Raw genomic sequence first — 20,676 nt, forward strand, 5'->3', positions numbered from 1 at the left:
TACCACAGTCACCTGCAGATTTGATGAAGAGCTTGGATCTCATTGTAGACTTGATCAAATCAAATTCTGACTTCACCAGCTTGTAGAGCATGCTTGAAAACCCTTGGGGCTAAGAGGAATTAGACCCATTTGATTGGATGAAGTAGAGATCTTATTTTTTACTCAAAAAACAGGCGCCAGCGAAACTGCGAATTTTTTGAGTTCTAGGCGGCGGTTTGCACTTCTGATTAGATTGGTTAGAGCACCATTGAAGTGGCTATCTATGGCTAGAAGGGTTTGGGCTAATTTGATGTGTGCAAGGAGGAGGGAGCTCCTCCACCACTAGCTGGGGGTACAGAGGGTTAGTTGAAAATAACTAAAAAATTGATTATTTTCTAATTATCCTAATTAACTAGATAATGGGCTCATAAACTTGATGGATTCTAGGCTTGGCTCTGATACCATGTTAAAATTACAACAATGTGATGAGCTATGGTGGATCAAATGCTAGAATTAATATCATTAACAAAGTGATTAGACGATTAGTGAGTAATTAACTATAGCTTAATGTAGGCATGGATAATCAAAAACCAGCAAATTCTCATTAGGCCAATGCCTCAATTTATAGAGTTTACATCCAAGCATCTAATCCCACTGATTTCTCCTTGATTCACTCCACCTCTTTTGCTTGATTCTCTCCACCTCTCCCAGAATATCTCCACACTTCCTAAATCTTCTCATGCTACCCTTTATTCTTCTCCCAGTAGATTCTTCTCACCTTTTCACAGGTTCTCTCACATTTACAGATTCTCTTTTATAGCCTCTAACCAAGGGCTTGTTCCCGCACACTCCCTATTCACTTGTATATTTCAACAGTAGGTATGTAGGGAGAGATGGGAGGAACTGTGGAGCTTGCAAATCCCTCTTGAGAGTACATTGTGTTTTTGTGGAAATGCTAATGGGTGCTCTACCTACTTGTGAGAAATTATGTAACAAGAGATGGGCTGGAAGATTTTCCTGATGTTTGACTCCTAAAGAGGATACTTGGAACTTGTTTTGGGGATGCCCAACTCTTAGATGGGTTTGGTCCAAGGCAAACATATATGTTTCCTAGATGTTGCAAACTAGAGTGTCTCAGTCTCACTGGGTTTTAGGCAAGAAAGTTGGCCCTGCTCAGGAGTCATTTTTTTTTTGTCTTAATTAGATTTACAATGTTAAGGGACGTATAGTGTTCAAGGAATGAGTTAATGTATGGGGAAGGAGGAAACCGAAAATTGGTTATTGATGTTATGTAAAGTTGCTTATCATTCATTTGTGCTTACTAATAGGAAAAGGGAGATTGGTTTTCAGATAATCTTTAGCAGGTCTTTAGCAAGTTTGACAAGGTCTAGATGAAGATTAACATGGACAAGTTTCAAATGCTTTAACTTCACCCCCCATTGCATGTGTTGCTTTTAGATATCTCTATTCATGGCTTTTCAAGGAATATGATAGTTTCAACTTTTCTAAACTATGTGTGCACATGTTCAACAACAACGATAACATTTTTCCCAAGAATTTGGCACATTTTAAGGGATTATGCTCCTAACGATTTCTTTTAATTGGCCCTTCACAACTTGCACAAACTCAAACTAGTGCAAGCAAGTGAAATTTATGGATTGGTTAGCAAATTGCAAACTAAGGTTAGAGACTCACCTATGATCTTGCTATCCATCCCTACCATCTATTTCCAATGCCTATTGCACCCATGTAAATGCCTTTGGGGGAGGTGAAACCCCTTGGCAAGATGCCATAGCACTTATCTAACAACCTTATGGAGTTGTCCGTTCCCTTATTCATCACAAGCGATGATGGATGACACATGCTATCATTAATCAGTTCACCTAACTTTTCAACAAGCTTGGTGCGCCGAAGCAGTTAAAGCTCATGTCTTCATGAAGTGTGGGGTTCAAATCTCATCAGAGCCCATTAAAAACGTTGGCATCAATATACCCCCACCATTTTTGTACAATACTATAGCCAGTGCGATTCGAACACGCATCACTTGCTAGGTACTCAAACGATCTATCCAACCGTCCTATTTGCCGTGTTGGCACACCAACTATTTCCTTATATGTGGTATCTCCGATTGAATGATCTCTCTTTGAAGTAAGTGGTAGGACCTTGCTTCATACTAGTGGGCAACCAGTGCTTCGCATGTCTTTTGAGACTCCAAATTCAAATTCTACCTAAACCTCCTCAAACCTCCTCCTCCTCTTCGAGAACCTCCAAATTCTTACCATGTGGAAGCTTTGTGAAAGCTAGAGATGAGAGTGGGAGTGTGTGAAGATTGTTCTTGAACAAATGGTATAGGCAACGCTTGTGAATTCAACCTTAGTAATTGCAACCAGAGTATGAAAATGATTTAGAATTTGGAAAATGCCTTAGAAAATTTGAACCACAAGTTAATGACATTTTAGGCATGTGGCATTTTTGTGATGAAAGTTGTGGAGTGGGCTCTGTGCGGATAGGCTAAACTGTCTTTCGGACAACTGTGCTCACTGTGCTACTTTTTGCGGAGCTACAAAAATCAACATTGGGAGCCCATCTTTCTGCAATTGGGGCCACTGGGTTTCTTACACCTGCGCTCGCGCGGATCCAACAAGGTCTGGCTTGCATTGCATTTTCATACAAGTTTTTTGATGCTTGCACCCACGACAAATGCACCCACTCTGCCTGCAATGGCTAAGCTACGAGCTATGGCAGTGAATGCCCTTTTGATGATATTTAGAACTGCTGCACCAGGTTATGGGTAATTTAACACAGTTGTGACCCTCGCCCAGCCACCCCACCCCATCCTACCCTTCCTCCTCCTCTTCGAAGATGGAATTTTTTGTTACACCCACCAGTTAAAATTACTTTTTATTCTGTCCTTGTGAAATTTGGGTTTTTCTCTGAACAATTTTTTTCTGAAAAAAAAAAGGATACTACACCCTTCAATGTGCAACATCAGCTGACTTACCCATCATCTCCTCTCCCTGCTTTAAATTAAAAGGTTGAATGGTGGTGTGCTTACTTGCAAATCCTTTTGCTCTATAGAAGCAGTCATTGCACGCAATTCTCCACCGCTTCTTGGAAAGGTGGGATCTATGCTGGCATGAAAACCTGACGGTTATCACTGAGGCTTGACAGATACCAGCTGTTGGTTGATCAAAGAGTTCCAACAGAATGGTATTCAATCAAGGAGCTAATCAGAATGTCTGCATTTGCATGCCTGGCTTCAATACTGGTGCGATTCTTCATTAAATACAGTACTGCTCTTCAATCAGCATGCCAGCCTCCCCATGAACAGCATTGGGCAAGGCTGTTCCACCTAGCCAAAATCGGTAGCTGCTTGCTGTGGGCGTTCTGGGCGCACTAGTGGAACGTGCTGTCAGACATTCTCAACACCATCTTCCAGCCCATGGTAATACTGGGTGAGATGCTGTACAAAGGTCCTTAGACAGACAATTTTTGACTGATCTACATTTATCAGGTATGCTCTGAGGTGCATAGGCTTGAAGCTGAGCAAAGGCACTCCTATGTGTGGCACAAAAGGCTTACATCTAATTTGTCTGGATGACATCATCTGGGCGACATCATCTGTAAAACCAGCCTCTTTAGTTTAATTCTTCCTGCCAAGGATTCCTAAAGGTGCTACATCTCCCTTTTGTACATGGGAAGATCTGCATTGAAATACTCGTCAAGCATGGCTCTGAAATAAGGACTTAGAGATACCTATCAACCATGATGGAGATACTTGTCAAGGACTTTGAGGGTACTATCAACCACGCTCCCTCCTTAGGACATTCCCTTTCCTATAAGGTGAATTTGGGCATGTACCTAGATTCATCTAGGTATATATATGTCTAGATGGCCTAAGTCAAGAGGTTTTCTTTCTTTTCCTCATCGAGGAGGCTTTAGGGAAGCTGACTATATAATGGGATCCCCAACTTTTTTCTCAAGCATCCCTAATATTAATACCCACTGTTCACCACTAGTGGAGTTGGGTCTAGAAAAACGGAGTTGTAGTAGCATACTACTCTCCTACATTTGTTATCCACTAGTTTTGAGTGTTTGCAGGTCTTCACATCACAATGATGATGAGGTGGGTGAGCATGTGCGTGTGTGACCACTGCTCTTTTACATGGACAATTTGATTGTAGAAGGGAGGCTACATAGTATTGACATTAAAGGAACCGGTCAATTTGTTAGTCAAGCATATTCAACATGATGTCAATGCAATCATGGATGCATTGAAGCTATATGGATTAGTTGTTGGATTGAAGGTTAATTTTACTAAGTTGAAGCTGTTGCCTCTTAAAGAATGCGACTGGCATTCCATTCTTTGGCCAAGACTCATATTGCCTCCAGACTAGATAGTATGGCATCTTGGATATCCTATTAGATGGAAAGTGTCTTTCAAGCAAGAAAGGCAATGGGTTATGGATAAGGTGAATCACAAGATTGAGTATTGGAAACTATTGACATGGCCATTGCATGTACGGTTGCATATTGTCCGGTCCATCATCATGGCCTATGTTCAGTTCCACTTGCCTCTTGTGCCGTGGTCAAATAAAAATATTGACAGTTTCATGTCCAAAGCTTTGGAATGTTTATGGTGGACGAAAACAGATAGAAAGGCTGTCAGATTGCTAGGCTTTGTTATAATCCTTAGTGCTAGGCTTCATTATGGCTGAGTCTTGCACTATATCTCCGGAGCTTTGACAGAAACTCAGTGCGCAGACCTTTGTATGAATGTATGCTCTTATGTGTGTGTGTGTGTGTGGGAGTATATATTGATACCAAGTTCTACACCCACTATTGGGCACTGATGACGGTAGTGGGGATGTCGTAGTATCTAGTCCATACTATGCATGATGGAGTTGATGGTTTATTGTCTTATGGATGACTACCATGAGGTTATAAATTGCACATTCTTATAAGGTCAATTTGGGCATGTTCCTAGCATGGTCACCATGAAACTCGTTTCGGTGGCTTTGAAACTCGTTTCACGTTTCAGTATTGGAACGTTTCATGTGCCCATTGAAACCATGTCGTTTCATGTGGGAAAAAAGGTTGTGATTTTGTGTGCTTTTTATCTTTTATAATTCTTTCTCTTTTCTTCTTTCATTCTATATGTTCTTTTCTCTTTGTTTTTTTATGCCTTCTTTGTTTACTGGTGATAAATATGCTAACACATTTTATGTATATTATCATTTTGGTCTTCACTGTCCAACTACATAGTGTTGAAACGTTTTGTTCCAAAATAAATCATTTCAGCATTGTTTCATTTCAATAGTGAAACGTTTCGTGGTGACAGAACTTCGTGGGTTCATATAGGTATATATATTGTCTTGTGGATGACTACCATGGGGTTATAAATTGCACTTTCTTATAAGGTGAATTTGGGCATGCTCTTGGATTCATCTAGGTATATATATATATATGTTAGATTGCTCAAAAAAGAACTTGTATGCTCTCCCAAATACTCAATATTTGCTACCATGTCATTGCAAGAAAGGCAACTCTACTTCTTGAATTCCTTCACCAAAAGCAACCTTGGACTTTGATGTTGACACATTTGATTGCGACAATGAAAACAAAGGCTTTTGGGGATTGGATAGTTTTCCACCAAGACGTTGTGAGGAGAATCCTAAGCCCAGTCTAAGCATGGTGTGTAGATAAATAAAATGTATATAAGATGGTATGTAATGGATCCAAGATGGCAAAGGCAACGTGTGCCTAAGAGGATTTGTGCAGGTGCGATGAAAAAGAAAGTGCATGGGCAAAGAAGAAGTCGGGCGGTGCAACGTTCCAGAAGGAATCAAGGTGGCGACGAATTGAAGAAGAAGAATTGGGGAAGCTTTTGGAGAGACTCTCAAGGAGCAGTGGTTAGTGTGACCACAAGAGGGTTGTGAAGATGCAAGAGGGGTGGCTAGAGAGACCACCAAAGAGAGAGAGAGAAGAGGGACGAGGAGTCGAGGGTCTGTAGTGGAGAGGTCCTGCAGGTTTGTTTGTTTTTGCTGAAGGTTGCAGTTTGGAGATCCTATGTGAGGTTTGGTTGGATCAAAGCAGAGGGAGAGCTGAAGACTAGAGGATCGGCTAGGAGGTGTATTCCCTAGGATCTCTGTGCATCACCTCTGTTAGAGACTTGGTTTATTCTAGTACTCCTCAACTGTAGCTACTGAGTGTCAGCTGAATGCTGATTTCTATGAAGTTTTAAGTCGTGGATGTAGATGTTGTTGTGAAGAGCTGTTGCTGAGGTCTATCAGTGGAGGACCCCTTCTGTATTTTCTTCTTTTTCTTTGAGCCCCAAGTCTCTAGGATGTTGAGACTGTTTGGTTTTGTTTCAATGAAGAATAGAGTGTGTGGAGTTTGAGTTTTGTGTGAATTGATAAGATTTTGTGCTATGGTGCTATACTCGTGTTGTTTTGATTGAGATTATGGGAGAGGAACACTTGTGAGTGAAAATCTATAAATTGCCGTGTCAGAACTGGTCGGTCACCTTCATTTGAGAGGCTACAGAGTCGGTTAAACATCAAGTCTTATTAGCTGTGTGTGTAGAGGGTGAAAACTAGTCTTTTTGGGTTGAGAGGTACCTATTTGGGGTTTGGTTTGACAGTCAAGGCTGTCAGTAGTTGTCAGGAGCAGTCAGTTTTGAGTTGTGGGCTGAAGGCCTCACAGAGTCAGCAGCAGGCAGTCAGCTGTGGGTTTGTTGTGTTGGGTCTTGATGAGTTCTGAGGTGTCTGAGAGTATAGGTGGTGTCAGATGACAATAGAGTGAAGAGTTTTGAGTCAGCTACAGTTGTGTCAGCTGCGCCAGATTTGGGTCAACAGAGAGCAACTGACTAGTTCAGAGAGGTTCTGAGGGTAAGAACTTGAGATTAGTTGATGTTGGAGGAAGGTTGGAGATCCTGGAGAGCAAGTGGAAGATTTCCGAGTCAGGTTCTAGTCAGTTGAAGGTCAACTGGAGCTATTAAGGTCAGTTGATGGTTAGAGGAGGTCATTTGTGTTTTGAGAAGTAAAGATTAGGGTTGTAGGAGGCCTGGTCTGACTTGGGAGGATATCTAGAGGAATCCGCTGAATCAGTTTGAGGTGGATCCAAGTTAGCTGAGTCAGCAAAAGGTCAGCAGGGGAGAGGTGATAATGTAGGGGAAGTTTTGAAGCAAGGAGTTGAAGTTTACTGATATTGGGGATCTTTTCTGGAGCTTGGAGGACAGTTTGAGAGCTTGGCGGACATTTTTATGACTGGAATCAGCAGCATGCGTCCTACTTAGGTCACAGTTAGCAATTAGTAAGCTGAGGATCAGCTAGGAGCTTTTCCAGGAGGGTGTCGGCTGAGATCAGCTGAGGGATTAGGAGTGAAGGTCAGAGCTTTTGTAGGTCAGATTTGATTCAGGAGGACAGCTGGAGGAGTCAGTTGGATCGGATTGGAGAGTGTTCAGGTGTGTATAGATGTCCGAAAGTGTTAGTTGGAGGACTGAGGACAAGAACAGAGCTGATTGGTGCCCTTGGAGCTGGGATCTTGGTGTCCCCCAGTCCTGATCCCTTTACGTTTTCTTCTTGTGTGTCTGTTGGTGGTGTTATAGAGGCCATCACCCAGCTACCTCACATGCTTTGGTGCCTCCATAGAGGATCAGAAGGTTTTTGTTTAGGGCTTTGATTAGCAAGTTGGAATCCACTTGTTGTTTTTCTTGTAGATACAGATGATTTTGAAAAGCGGGGTGAGTGCCAGTTGGAGGCACACAGAGTTGAAGATAATTCCGAGTCATATGATGGCACCAAGATGTCTATGGATGGAGGAACGGAGAGGAGGGCTAACAAGAGGCATCAACATAGACCACAATGATAACAATCAACCCCCTCTCAAGGAGGATATAAAGGTTCGAATTTGCATGAGAACGACGCAGGCTGAGCTTCTGAAAGAACTCATCAATCCGTTGGTACCAAGTCCGCGGAGCTTCCTTCAGACCATATAAAGCCTTCTTCAGCCGGTACACGTGATCCTGTTTTCTTGGAACAACAAATCCCGACGGCTAATCAACATAAACCTCCTGTGTAAGCTCCCCATTCAGGAAAGCCGACTTGACGTCCATCTGGAAAACGGGCGATCTATGATGACCTGCAAGAGCAAGAACGGTGCGAATGGTAGTCATCTGGGCCGTCGGAGCGAAGGTCTCATCGAAGTCGACTCCAGGGCGCTGAGCATAACCCTTGGCAACCAACCTCGCCTTGTGCTTGTCCAAGTTGCCATCAGCTTGGAACTTTGATTTGAAGATCCAATCATCTTACGCTGCAGAGGTCTAGGCACCAAAATCCAAGTGCCATTCCGTTCGATAGCATCCAGCTCTGCCTGCATAGCACGACGCCAAGGCTCATGTGAAAGAGCCTCGTCCACAGAAGTGGGATCAGAAGGACCATTAATGATAGAGGACATAAGAGCATAATTAACAAACATGTTGCCCTCATGAATTTGTTTCCCTGTAACTCTGGAAGAACGCCGGAGAGAACCAGGTCGAGGAGCAGAAGGAAGCTCATGTAACCTAGAATCGCGAATTGTCTGATAATACCATCCAGGCACAGATCTGCTCGAACTCGCTGGAGGAGGAGCAGAGTCATCATCATCTGACTGAGAATCCACACTGGAGGCGGAACAAAAGCAGCGGGAGGAGGAGGAGGAGGAGAAGGCGCAGACGGAGGTGGAGGAAGAAGAAGCTCACCACCCCCCTCTGAAGATGTAGGAGTCTCGTCGAACACCACATCATGGCTCACAACAACTTTGCTGGCCTGAGGATCATAAAGACGATATGCCTTGGACATAGTGTCGTATCCAAGACAAGTCATGCGCTAAGACTTCGAGTCCAACTTGGAGCGATGCTCCTTAGGCACATGAACATACGCCGGACACCCAAATATCCGGAAATGAACAACGGAGGGCTTCCCACCATGGAAAGCCTCATATGGAGTTTTATCGGGAAGAGCAGCAGTAGGAGACCTGTTCTGAATGTAGACAACAATGGAAGCCACCTCAGCCCAGAAATGTTGGGGTAATGAAGAATGCTCAAGCATAGCACGGGCCATCTCCATAATGGTCCTATTCTTCCTCTTTGCAACTCCATTCTGTGATGGAGTATATGCTGTAGTAAGCTGTCTCCGAATGCCATGTGTCTTGCAATAAATGAAAATGCATTTGATTGTCTTTGCATCGAGCTTATGTCTTTGTTGTGTAGGCACATGCACATATGCCAAACACCCAAAGACTCTCATATGAGTCACCACTGAAATCCTACCATTCCATGTCTCATAGGCAGTCATAGATTTCAAGGCTTTAATGGGGCAACGGTTAAGCACATAATTGGCACACATAACCGCCTCAAGCCAAAACTTACTGGGCAGATTCTTGCTCTTGAGCATGCAAGGTGTGCCAGCTCCATAAGTGTACAATTACGTCTATCAGCAACTCCATTGTGCTGAGGAGTGTAGGGGGTAGGACATTGATGGGAAATACCATGTAATTGCATGTAGGATGTGAACTCATTTGACAAATATTCCCCCCCTCGATCTGTATGCAATGTGACAAGCTTGTGTCCAGCCATGGGACGGAAGTCTTTGAAAGCTGCAAAGGCACTTGACTTCACTTTTAAACCATACACCCAACAAAACCGAGTGTAGTCATCAATGAACGTGATGAAGTACAAGTGTCCTCCAAAAGACGGAGCCCTCATGGGGCCACAAAGATCACTATGAATGAGTTGTAATGGACGGACAGCCCTCCTAGCACCATCTTTAGGAAAGGAATTCCTGTGCATCTTTCCAAGGATGTATCCCTCACATACATGCTTGAAGGGAACTTGCATAGGAGGAAGCTCATGCACCATACCTTGCTTCTACAAGCGTACAAGAGATGGGAAATTCAAGTGACCAAACTGAGCATGCCATAACTCAGTGTCACTCAACACACGGGAGGTGGATGCAATCATAGCATCATGAGAATAAGTACTCTTGTCATGCATGTCAACCTTATACAAGCCACTGCATAATGTCCCAGAAAGCATAAGAGAAGCTGAATCTCTGCTGTCATACACTAAGCAACAATGGTCAGAAAATTGAACCTTAAACCCAGATAATGCAAGGGCTGAAATAGAAATGAGATTCTTCTTAAAGCTTGGTACATATAAAGTGTCACAAAGAGTAAAACTATCCACTATGCCACCTGGAGGTGAGTTCTGTAAATTGGCAAATAGATCTCTGCAAGAAGTGATGTGCTTAGAAGCACTGCTATCAAGCAAACTGCATGTAACCACTACTGCAAAGCCCTCATGAGCAAAGTTAGCCTCTTCATTAGTGTCCACAGTAGCAGCCAAACCTTGCTGCTTCTTTTTCTTTTCAATCTCAATGCACTTCCTACATTCCTCAATGAGATGGCCAGGTTTTCTGCAATAGTTACATCTCTTCTTTTTCTTGGTTTCACCCTCTTTAGACGAGGTAGAATCTGAATGGGCATGTGGTTTGCCCTTAGGCTTACCACTAGATGTAGTCCCAGATTTACCTTTGTTTCGATCAAAAGCACCAAATGCCTGATCAACAGAAAGCATAGTAGTCGTGTTAGAATGAGACTGCTCCTCCTGCAACAAGAGAGTCACCAACTCATCAAAGGTATACAAGTTTGGATTACCCTTCATGAGTAGACGAAGAGTAGTAGGAAAATCCTGATAGGATTCTGGCAAACCTTGAAGCACTGTAGATACAAGTGAACTATCTGGAACGACCTCATCAATGTCGATGAGCTGCTCTCGCAAATCCTTGATGCGGGTAAGGAACTTGTCCATTGAATCACCCTCATCCATATGCTCAGACTCAATCTTCTTGCGAAGATAGGCAACACGAGCCTCACTGCGAACCTGATATAAAGAAGCAAGTACATCCCATGTACCCTCAGCAGAAATGCATGAACGAATGTGCGGTATAACTTGCCTTTTGCATGAAAGGGCAATCAAAGCATGTGCCTGAGCATCCTTGGCATCCCATCTGAGCTGTTCTGGAGTGGGTGGCAAAGGTGGAGAAGATGTAGCACCACCTGAAAATACATCATTACTTGCATCAATAGTCCTTGAAGTACTTGCTGCTCGTGCAGGTACAATAGGCCTGACATCAGCCCCTGATACATAGACCCACAAATTCTTTGCAACTAGTACATGTTTCATCATATATGCCCACATAGGATAGTTGGTGCCATCCAACTTATCATCAATGGAGAGCATACCAAACAAATCACTAGTATTCCTAGACATGGTTGTCACAAATGCGTACAAACAGGTAGTATGACTGAATCAAGGCAAAAATTTGCAATCCAATGCTGAGACACAAAAAATTGGGGGAAATGCCCCAATGCCAAAGCAATGTACTTGTAATAGCAAAAATGCCTGCCAATATCTTTGATAACCCTGCAAATAGTGTTAATTTATGCAAAATCCCCAAATTTTTAGTGCAATTATGCACTAGATCTGAAGCAATCAATGCCAATGTTGCAATTTTAGGCTCAATGATGAAAAGCCCCAAAATTAATGCTGTCAATTTGCTAATTTTATAGCAATTTCTGTAGTGTTTGACAGAAATTAGAAATAATAGCAAGAAAATTTACTGGTTACTGGTGGCACTGATTTCGAGGAGACGACAGAAGAAGATGCATATCTATACGGCGGAGAACTGTAGTAGGTACCAGGTACAGTTGGGCAATGTTGGGGTTACATATCTGCTCCAATGTTGGGGTTGTAGATCTGTACGACGGTTGCAGTCGGGCTGCAGAGCGACGAAGAGGCGGCACAGAGCAGAGAACAGGCAAGCGTAGGGGCGGTGCGAGGCAACGAAGAGGCGGCGCAGGGCAATGAACAGGCGCGGCGGATGGCGCAGCCAGGGCAGCGAAGAGGCGACGCAGAGCGTTGCAGGTCGTCGGAGAGGCGACAAAGGCCAGGCGGCGTTGGGCAAGTGCAGTGCTTGTCTGATCCAGAGAGGGGCGCTGATTTCGAAGCTGGGCAACACGAATCCCTAATACAAAACAACAGGCTGAAGAAACCCTAACCCTAAACTTGATAGAGCAGGTGGGCGAAACCCTAACCCTAAATTGCGTTGATACCAATGTTGGGGTTGGGGAGAGCTTGCCTGTATACCACCACACACAAACACACTAAGCTTGAACAACACACGTGAGAGAGCTAGTTGCTGGAAAGTACTAATGATAATGATAGTACAAAAGTACTATTGGTACAAAATATAGCCTAGGGCAAAGTGCTCAACACACATAAGTGTGTTCACACGGGGAAAAAAATTGTGTCCAGCCACAGGGAAAAAAGGCCCGTGAGTAAGCTGTGTTCACACCTGAACTAGCCGGGAGTGGTCATGACCAACAAGAACACTAGATTCGTGAAGAAACTGTTACTTCTACATCAACTTTATCAGGAAGCCATGTTTCTAGTGGAGACATGCAAGCAATGTTCCAGTAATTTATGCTGTCATGATGCAACAGGGGGAACAACTGCTTGAGCGAAAGGCTTTGATTCATGCCTTGGAGAAGCGGTTACCTCTTCAAAATTCCTTGTCATCCACCCCCCCCCTCCCCTCACCACTGGTTCTCATCGAGATCCCTTCCCAGATCCCTACCTCGGCTAACTCCATTGCAGAGTTAATGCAGCAATCCTGTGCTTTACAAGTACAAGAGTTCGAGCTTCAGACGCAGGCGGCAACTGGTGATGCCGCATAGGAGGAACAAAGATGACATGTGGAGCACGAGCTTTCCTTGCAGCTCTTGATGCAAGGGTGGTACTGGCTACTTCCTTGAGTCATCTTTATCAAAATGTGAATTCTAGTAATTATATTGGTAAACTTGATCCCACATCTTTGTATTCATGGATTCATCAGATTGAAGCTTACTTTGCTGTTGATAGAAAGTCAGATGTGGAAAAAGTTGTGTTAGCTAGCTGCTATATAGAAGCGGAAGCGAGATCTTGGTGGACTCATTGGGCCCAAGCAAATTCCCAATTTGGGGTTGCTGCCTATGAATGGGACAAGCGATCTCAAGAAGTGGTTTCTACTGCCTCATCATCTTGAGCAACTCGAGAATGAGTTTAGGGGATTGTGCTAGAATGCGCAACTGGTCCTCCAATTTGCCAATAAAGTCACTCACGTGGCTTTACAATTGCAAAAATCCAAGGAGGGCAAGAAAGGGAAATTCCTTTATGGTTTAGACATCCAAATCCAGTGGGATATGGGTATGTTCGAACCTTCGACCTTTGAATGGGTACTAGCGCTTGCGCAAAGTTCTGAGATGAAGTACAACATTGGAAAGCTCAAGACTTACTAGCCCCATAGTACCCAAGGCAGCTCCTATTGGTGGTAAGGGCTAGAACCAGGCGGGATCTTCTCTAGGATAGAGCTTGGAAACCTTTGGCTCCAAGAACTAGACTAATTTATTCCAGACCAAAAAGCGCAAGCAAGCATGCAAGACAAGTGGTAGGCTTAGCCAGGATGAGAAAAACCAATACAAGGAGCGGTGATGCTTTTATTGTCATTCAATAGGGCGTGCCCTAAGAAACCCCCTCTTCTGACACCACCAACCTTGACCGCGTCAGTGGTGAGACAGGCTCCCACACAAACCACCCAAGATGCCTCTTGTTCTTCAAATCCCATGGTTTGCACCATTATCAACCGGGAGCTCGAACATAAGCCGAAGGGCACTGAGGACCAAGAGTGAGCGCAATGAGTTGGTCATCAAGACCTTTGGCTACATAGGTGGCCAAAGAGTTGTCTTGTTTGATAGCGGCAATGCGGAGGGTGTGATCAGGAACAGGCTGCTCGGTGGACGTGGTTTCCACTAACTTTGGTAGACAAACAGGTTGAGGGATTTATAGCACATGGATGACCACGAGTATCAAGTTTGAGAAAGGTGTAGATCAACGGATTTGTCTTCAGGCTAAAGGTATCTCAACCCAAAAGCTATCCAAGTCAAGTCAGTTCAGTCTAGGCTATTCACAACTAGAACAATGTCATTCTACTCATTCAATAAAGCAAATACACCTCCTTGCCTGCCTCTTCCCCTTGGTTCGGATTGCTCCTTATCCGGGTTCAAGTCGGCCTTTTTCTTCGATTAGCATCATGGCTAATCAGTCTCCCTCTGCCGGGTGAACCATTGTTTTATCTGAAGCCGAGCTCGCGGTCCTCTATGCCGAAATCGAGAAAGACTCCAAAACGACCCTCATTGCTAGAATCTTTGGATCTCACCCTTCCCGTCTCCAGGCTCGGGATTGGGTCCTGGCGGCTTTGCCCTACGACCTCGCCTCACACTTTCGAGATGTTAGGTTGCTTGGAAGAGGTTTCTTCCAAGTGGATTTTGATTCTGAGGACGCAACCTCAGAGGTTTTGAAGGGCAGCCCTTAGCCATTGGGCCCGAGGAAGATATTCTTTCTTCCCTACTCTAGCTATTTTGACCCTGTTGAGGAAGACTGGAACTGTTTCCCGATTACTCTCAGATTCCCAGGTCTTCCTCGCGCATATTGGCCTATGTTAGAGGCCATCGGGTCCGCCTTTGGGCTGGTTCTTCAAGTGCCCCCCCTCCACGCCTTGCCGACATCTTCTGCCCAGGTGGTCACTGCCTCGGCGGATGTTGTCCCCAGGGTCATGGTTCTTGCCCATGACATTGAGCTTTTTGAGGACTATGTTTTGCTTCCGGGCCCTTGTGGCCCGAAGCAACGTATGGAGATTGCAGGTAAACTCGATCAGTGCCAGGTTTGTCACCAACAGGGTCACTTTGCTCGAGATCGCCCTTGGGCTCGGGGTTGTAGGAGGCCTCGCAAGCGTGCTTCTTAGGCGCCACCTCCCTTGGTTCCTTCCTGTCCTTCAGTTTGCCAGGTGTGGCGAGCTCTCTCTCACGCCCGCCCCCCTGGTGCGATTGATGGGAAGGCCTCCTCGGATCATGTACAGATAGATGATGTTTCTGGTCAGAGGGATGTGTCAGCTGATGCATCTTTGCAGAGAGATGATATCTCAGATCAGGATGATTTTGTTGAGTCCTCTCTACTTGGAGGGGGAGATATGCAGGATGTTCAGCGCAGTGGGGATCATGTATTGCAGGATTTTCAACATGATGCCATTGCCCTTGATGCCCCGCAGGGCGAACAGGTTTCTCGTACATATGCAGGTACTATGCAGGGCCTCGGACAAGGGCATGTCAGTGGACTTTGCCCCGTGGATTATCCTGTCCTCCAACATTATGAGAGGTGTCCTCAGGCTGCCCATCGTCTTCATAGATCGGTCAAACCCTCCTCTCTTCCATGAGAATCATCTCATGGAATGTTAAGGGCCTTGGAGTAGGAAGCGCCTTCTGAAGGACTAGCTTCACCCTGCTGTTTTACAGGAGGGTCTATGGATGTACTTTTGTTGCAGGAACACAAACTGGATAGATCTCAGTGTGGCAAAACTGGTAAGATGCTTTCTGGCCACACCTTTTGGTCCTTGGCAGTTGGGATTAGAGGGGGTGTTTGCATTTCAGTGGCAACATCTGTTATGCCTCATGTTATTGGGCACGATGTTATCATCCCTGCTAGAGCGCAGTGGATCTTGATCATGCATGAGGGTCAAAAATTGGGAATCTTGAATATCTATGCACCTAACGTGAGAGGTGAAAGGGTGGCCTTTTGGGACACCATTACAAATGTCATTCCCTAGGTTGATCATTGGATAGTGGGAGGAGTTTTTAATATGGTTGAGCAACCTTCTGACAAGAAGGGTGGACGCGAAGGGGGTTTACACCCTTTGGAGCGAACCTCATGGGAGAGGTTCACGCTTTCTTTTTTTTGGCAGGGATTGCTGGATTGAGGATGACTTCCAGAGAAAGCCAAATTCCTTATCTTTCTCTTGGCATAACCGCCGCAGGAGCGGGGATGAGAGCATCTTTGCACGTCTGGACAGGTTTTATGTGGATGATTTGTTGGGTTTTATGCTGTGTGTGCACCCAGAGGAGTGCTAGTGATCATCAGTAGATTAGTGGGGCACTTTTTACTTCAGCTAGTGGAGGTTTTTTCCCCCAATTTTAGCTTAGTTTCACTTATAATAGTTTATAAGTGAGTTGGTCCACTTGGCACACTTTATGGCCGGACCATGTGAACACATCTATTAGGTCACTTCTTTATGTGGCTATTGCACTTCACTTTTATCACTACTGAATACATGAGCAGTCGTGTTCCTCTGCTTCTCACATTTCTTGCTGAAGTACCCTCCAAACCCTAACCCTAACAGCTGAGCTCCTTCATTTGGTATCAGAGCCTCTAGGTTGGCCTGCCCTGCCCGTACTGCTCCACGTGGCCTGCCGTACTATTCCACGCCATCAGTGCCCGTACTCTGCTACGTACTGGTCCCCGCCACCAGCTGTACCAAACGTACAGGCTCTTCGCCTGTTATGTACTGTACCCGTCAACTGCACGTACACAGTCGCCAGCCCCGTACAGTACCTGCAGGTGACCTAAACTCGCCGTCAGCTGCTCACCCAGCTCCGTACAGTACCTGCTGCTGTGTACCTGCTCGCCCAGCTCCGTACAGTACTTGTTGACAGCTGTTTCCGTACTGTACCTGCTACGTGTACCTGCAGTTCTGTACATATGTACATCCATCGTACAGTCGACCGTACCTGCTCCGTACAGCAGTCCAGTACCTGTTGCGCACACCTGCCAGCTGACTAGTTGACAGCTGTTTCCGTACTGCATCTGCTACCTGTACTTGTTCCGTACAGTCGCCGCACAGTCGCCCTGTACCTGTCTACTGTTCCGTACAGCAAACAGTCGACTTGTACCTGCAAAAGTCACATTTGTGGTAAGCTTTACAAGTTTAGAAATTTGGGTATTTTCTCTGTGAAAATTTTCTGGCAGATACAGGCAGATTTTCTTGCAAAGAAATCTCTACAGGTTTTTTGCAAGGTTTTGGGTGCAGTAACTTTGGGCATTTTTGGGCATTTTGGCACTATGTAAGCCATTTTTGCTGCAGTGGTGCATTGTGTTGCACATTCAGAGGATTGAGAGTGCAGGCATATTTGGGTTAGCTGTATTCAGTGGAGTACAGTTGCTTTCAGGGTTGTTGCTATTGGGTTTTTTGATACACAGGTACAACATTGTGCATTGGCATAATGGCAAATCAACAGCAGAGTGATGTATTCACGTATTTATCTAAGGAAGACAAGTTGGACGGCATGAACTACTCCTGGTGGAGTTTTATGCTGAGAAATGTGCTCGTGGCAAAAGGTCTTTGGGATTTTGTTAGTGGTGATGAACCACGTCCAGGTCCATTGGCTCCAGAGACTCCTCCCCAAGGGGGTGCTCGTGGACGAGGACAACAGGTATAGGCACCAGGTCAGCCATTGCCTGTTCAAAGAACAAATGCTCAGAAGACATGGGATGCCAAAGATGCACGAGCCTTGTCACTTATTGCATTGTCAGTACAGAGGTCTATCATACCTCATATTCGTTCAGCTGGCTCTTCACGGAATGCATGGGTGACTTTGGAGCAGATGTATGCTGCTCGTAATGAGGCTCGGATCTCGTTTTTGAAAAGAGAGCTGGAAAATCAGAAAATGCATGAAGGAGATGATATGTCTAGCCACTTGAACAAGCTGCAGGATTTGAGAGAGTAACTCATCAATGTGGATGAGATTATTCCTGAGACACAGCTTGTGTCCACCATCTTGAACTCTTTGCCAAGATCTTACTTGGCTTTTCATACCTCTTTGAACCTCAGCAGGAGGAATGCTGTTGAACCCCTTAAGTATCAGGAACTTGTGGCTCTCTTGTTACAAGAAGAGCAAATCAGGAAGAACATGAATATGAACACAAGTGTTGAACAAGCATTTACTACAGGTCAAAAAGGGAAAGGCAAATCTCAGCCAAAGAGTTCAAATCAGAATTCAGGTGATGGTGGCTCATCTCAGGATACCAAGAAAGGTGATGGACAGCCCAAGAAGAAGGGCAAATGCCATTACTGTAAGAAGCCAGGTCACTACATCACAGAGTGTAGGAAGAGGATTGCCAAAGAGAAGGCAAAGGAATCTGGGATGTCTGTAAATGATGCTTCTAAAGCTCCTCCGGAGACTGCTTCTTTTGTTGAGGACAAGGATTACTGTTTCTACACATGCAGCTATGATGCCTCTTGGTCTTCACAGGCACTCAGTATGACAGAGCATGCATGTACTTGGTATTTTGATAGTGGTGCTTCAAAGCATATCACATCTCGCAGGGATTTGTTTTGTCATGTAGGCCCTGCCCCTGTTGGCAAAACTGTTCAGTGTGCCAATAATGCTTCATATCCAGTTCGTGGCATTGGGGAGATTCAGCTCACAGCCATTGATGGCTCTATTCTTCGCCTTACAGATGCCTTATATGTACCAGGGATAAAGAAGAATTTGTTGTCCATTTCTTCTTTAGCATAGTGTGGTATGCAAGTCCACTTTGATGATGACAAATGCATGGTCAGAGACAAAGCTAATGCTTTGACCTTGATGCTTATTGGTACATTATGTCATGGACTTTATCAGTTGGATGCATTTCAGCCAGTGGATCAGTCTGCTTATAATGCATTCACTCTACTCCAGCTATGGTTGATGCGGAGTTATGGCATGCTCGCATGGGGCATGTAAATTTTGGTAGTCTTATGCTTATGTAGTGACATAACATGTTGACAGACCTACCTCTTATGGAGAAGCCTCCAGATCACATATGTGAAGGATGTATTTTGGGAAAAATGCATCGGTTTTCCTTCCCACGTGATCAGGCTCTACGAGCAACTGCAAAGTTGCAGCTTATACACAGTGATCTTTGTGGTCCCATGCAGACGAAGTCATTAGGAGGTTGCTTCTATTTTGCTACATTTATTGATGACTTCTCTCGTATATGCTGGGTCTATCCGTTGACACAGAAATCACAGGTATATGATGCATTTTTGGCCTTTGTAGCACTTGTTGAAACAGAGTCAGGATGCAAGGTTAAAACTCTCCGTTCTGACCGAGGGGGGGAATATGTGTCACACATGTTGAATTCCTTTCTTGAGAGTAGAGGTATCAAACATCAATATACTACTCCTTATACTCCACAGCAGAATGGGGTTGCAGAAAGGAAGAATCGGTCACTCATGGAGATGGCCAGATGTATGTTAAAGGCAAAGAAGCTACCACATATCTTTTGGGTGGAAGCTGTAATGTGTGCTTGTCATATTTTGAATCGATGTCCCACAAAGGCATTGGTTTCCATTACTCCTTTTGAGGCTTGGCATGGCCGCAAGCCTTCGGTATCACACTTTCGTACTTTTGGGTGTCTTGCATATGCACACATACCCAAAGAGTTGAGGAGGAAGTTGGATGATAAAGCCACAAAATGTATTTTTGTTGGGTATAGCCGTGAGAGCAAGGGCTACCGGTTATATGACCCACTATCCAAGAAGATATTCACTAGTCGGGATGTGATTTTTGATGAAAAATCAGAAATATCCATGGCTGGTTATGATGTAAATCAGGCTGAAAATGATGTGTTTGAAGGTCTACTACCTATGGAGTTTCATTCCACAGTTGGTGATCCAACCCATGAGGGTATAAGACAGCCAGCCAATCATGAAGGTGGTGCAGAAATTCAGCAGCAAATTGAGCCAGAAGTTGAACCAAATATGGGGCAGCAGGCTCCACAGGTCAGACACATACCTAGATGGTATTCGGACAGCCATCTAGAGGGTCCTCTTGCTGGTCGTACTCGTAGGGAGACACGGACCAATGAGCATGCACACATCATGGATTTGAATATGGTTATGGCAGCCAGTTTACAGGATGATGATGAGCCTGATTCATTTGTGGATGCACGAGACAATGTGCATTGGAATAAAGCCATGCAGGATGAGCTTGATTCTATTAAAAGGAATCAAACATGGGATTTGGTTGATCTGCCCAAAGGCAAGAAAGCCATTGGTACTAAGTGGGTCTATAAGTTGAAAAGACATGCAGATGGATCCATTGATGACAGGTACAAAGCCCGTCTAGTTGCAAAGGGCTATGCACAGAAGAAGGGCATTCACTTAGGTGTGTCATTGCATTGGCTGCACATCGTGGTTGGGTTGTTCACCAGTTGGACATCAAGACTGCTTTCCTACATGGGGACCTCGAGGAGGAAGTTTATGTACATCAGCCCATAGGTTTTGCAGAACATGGTCATGAAGGGAAAGTATGCAGGCTGAAAAAGGCCTTGTATGGTTTTAAACAAGCTCCACGAGCTTGGTATGCAAAGATAGATGCTTTCCTACTCACTCAAGGCTTTGTGAACAGTCCATCAGAAGCCACTTTGTATGTAAAGAAAGAAGAGAAAGATCTGCTGGTCATCATCAGTCTTTATGTAGATGATCTTTTGCTTATGGGATCAAATGATGACAAAATTGCGGCTTTTAAAGAGATACTGCAACAGACATTTGACATGTCTGATTTGGGACTCGTACACTACTATTTGGGCATACAGTTTGTGCAGGATAACAGAGGCATTGGGTTGTTGCAATCTCGGTATGTTGCTAAACTTCTGGAGAAGTTTAAATTTTAGGATTGCAAGCCTATTAGCACTCCTATGGAGCCTGGGATGAAACTGTCACTACACGATGACAGTATTTCTTTTGA

At 44.6% G+C, this 20,676-nt stretch overlaps 1 protein-coding gene across 4 annotated transcripts in view; it reads left to right on the forward strand.

Annotated features, from left to right (window-relative positions):
- Positions 1-2,441: 2,441 nt before the first annotated feature.
- Positions 2,442-20,676, forward strand: part of LOC147634879 (PROTEIN TARGETING TO STARCH (PTST)) — a 112,510-nt gene continuing 94,275 nt past the window's right edge. The window contains exon 1 of one of the 4 annotated variants that reach the window (XM_086804095.1): positions 2,442-2,624. The gene's annotated coding sequence lies outside the window, so the exon portion shown is untranslated. The remainder of the gene's footprint in view (positions 2,625-20,676) is intronic. The other 3 variants (XM_086804096.1, XM_086804094.1, XM_086804093.1) reach the window with 3 other exon arrangements.

The sequence above is a fragment of the Cibotium barometz genome, chromosome 10, assembly GCF_041138505.1.
Source record: "Cibotium barometz isolate CiBa-2024 chromosome 10, ASM4113850v1, whole genome shotgun sequence".
In the NCBI taxonomy this organism is placed as follows: Eukaryota; Viridiplantae; Streptophyta; class Polypodiopsida; order Cyatheales; family Cibotiaceae; genus Cibotium; species Cibotium barometz.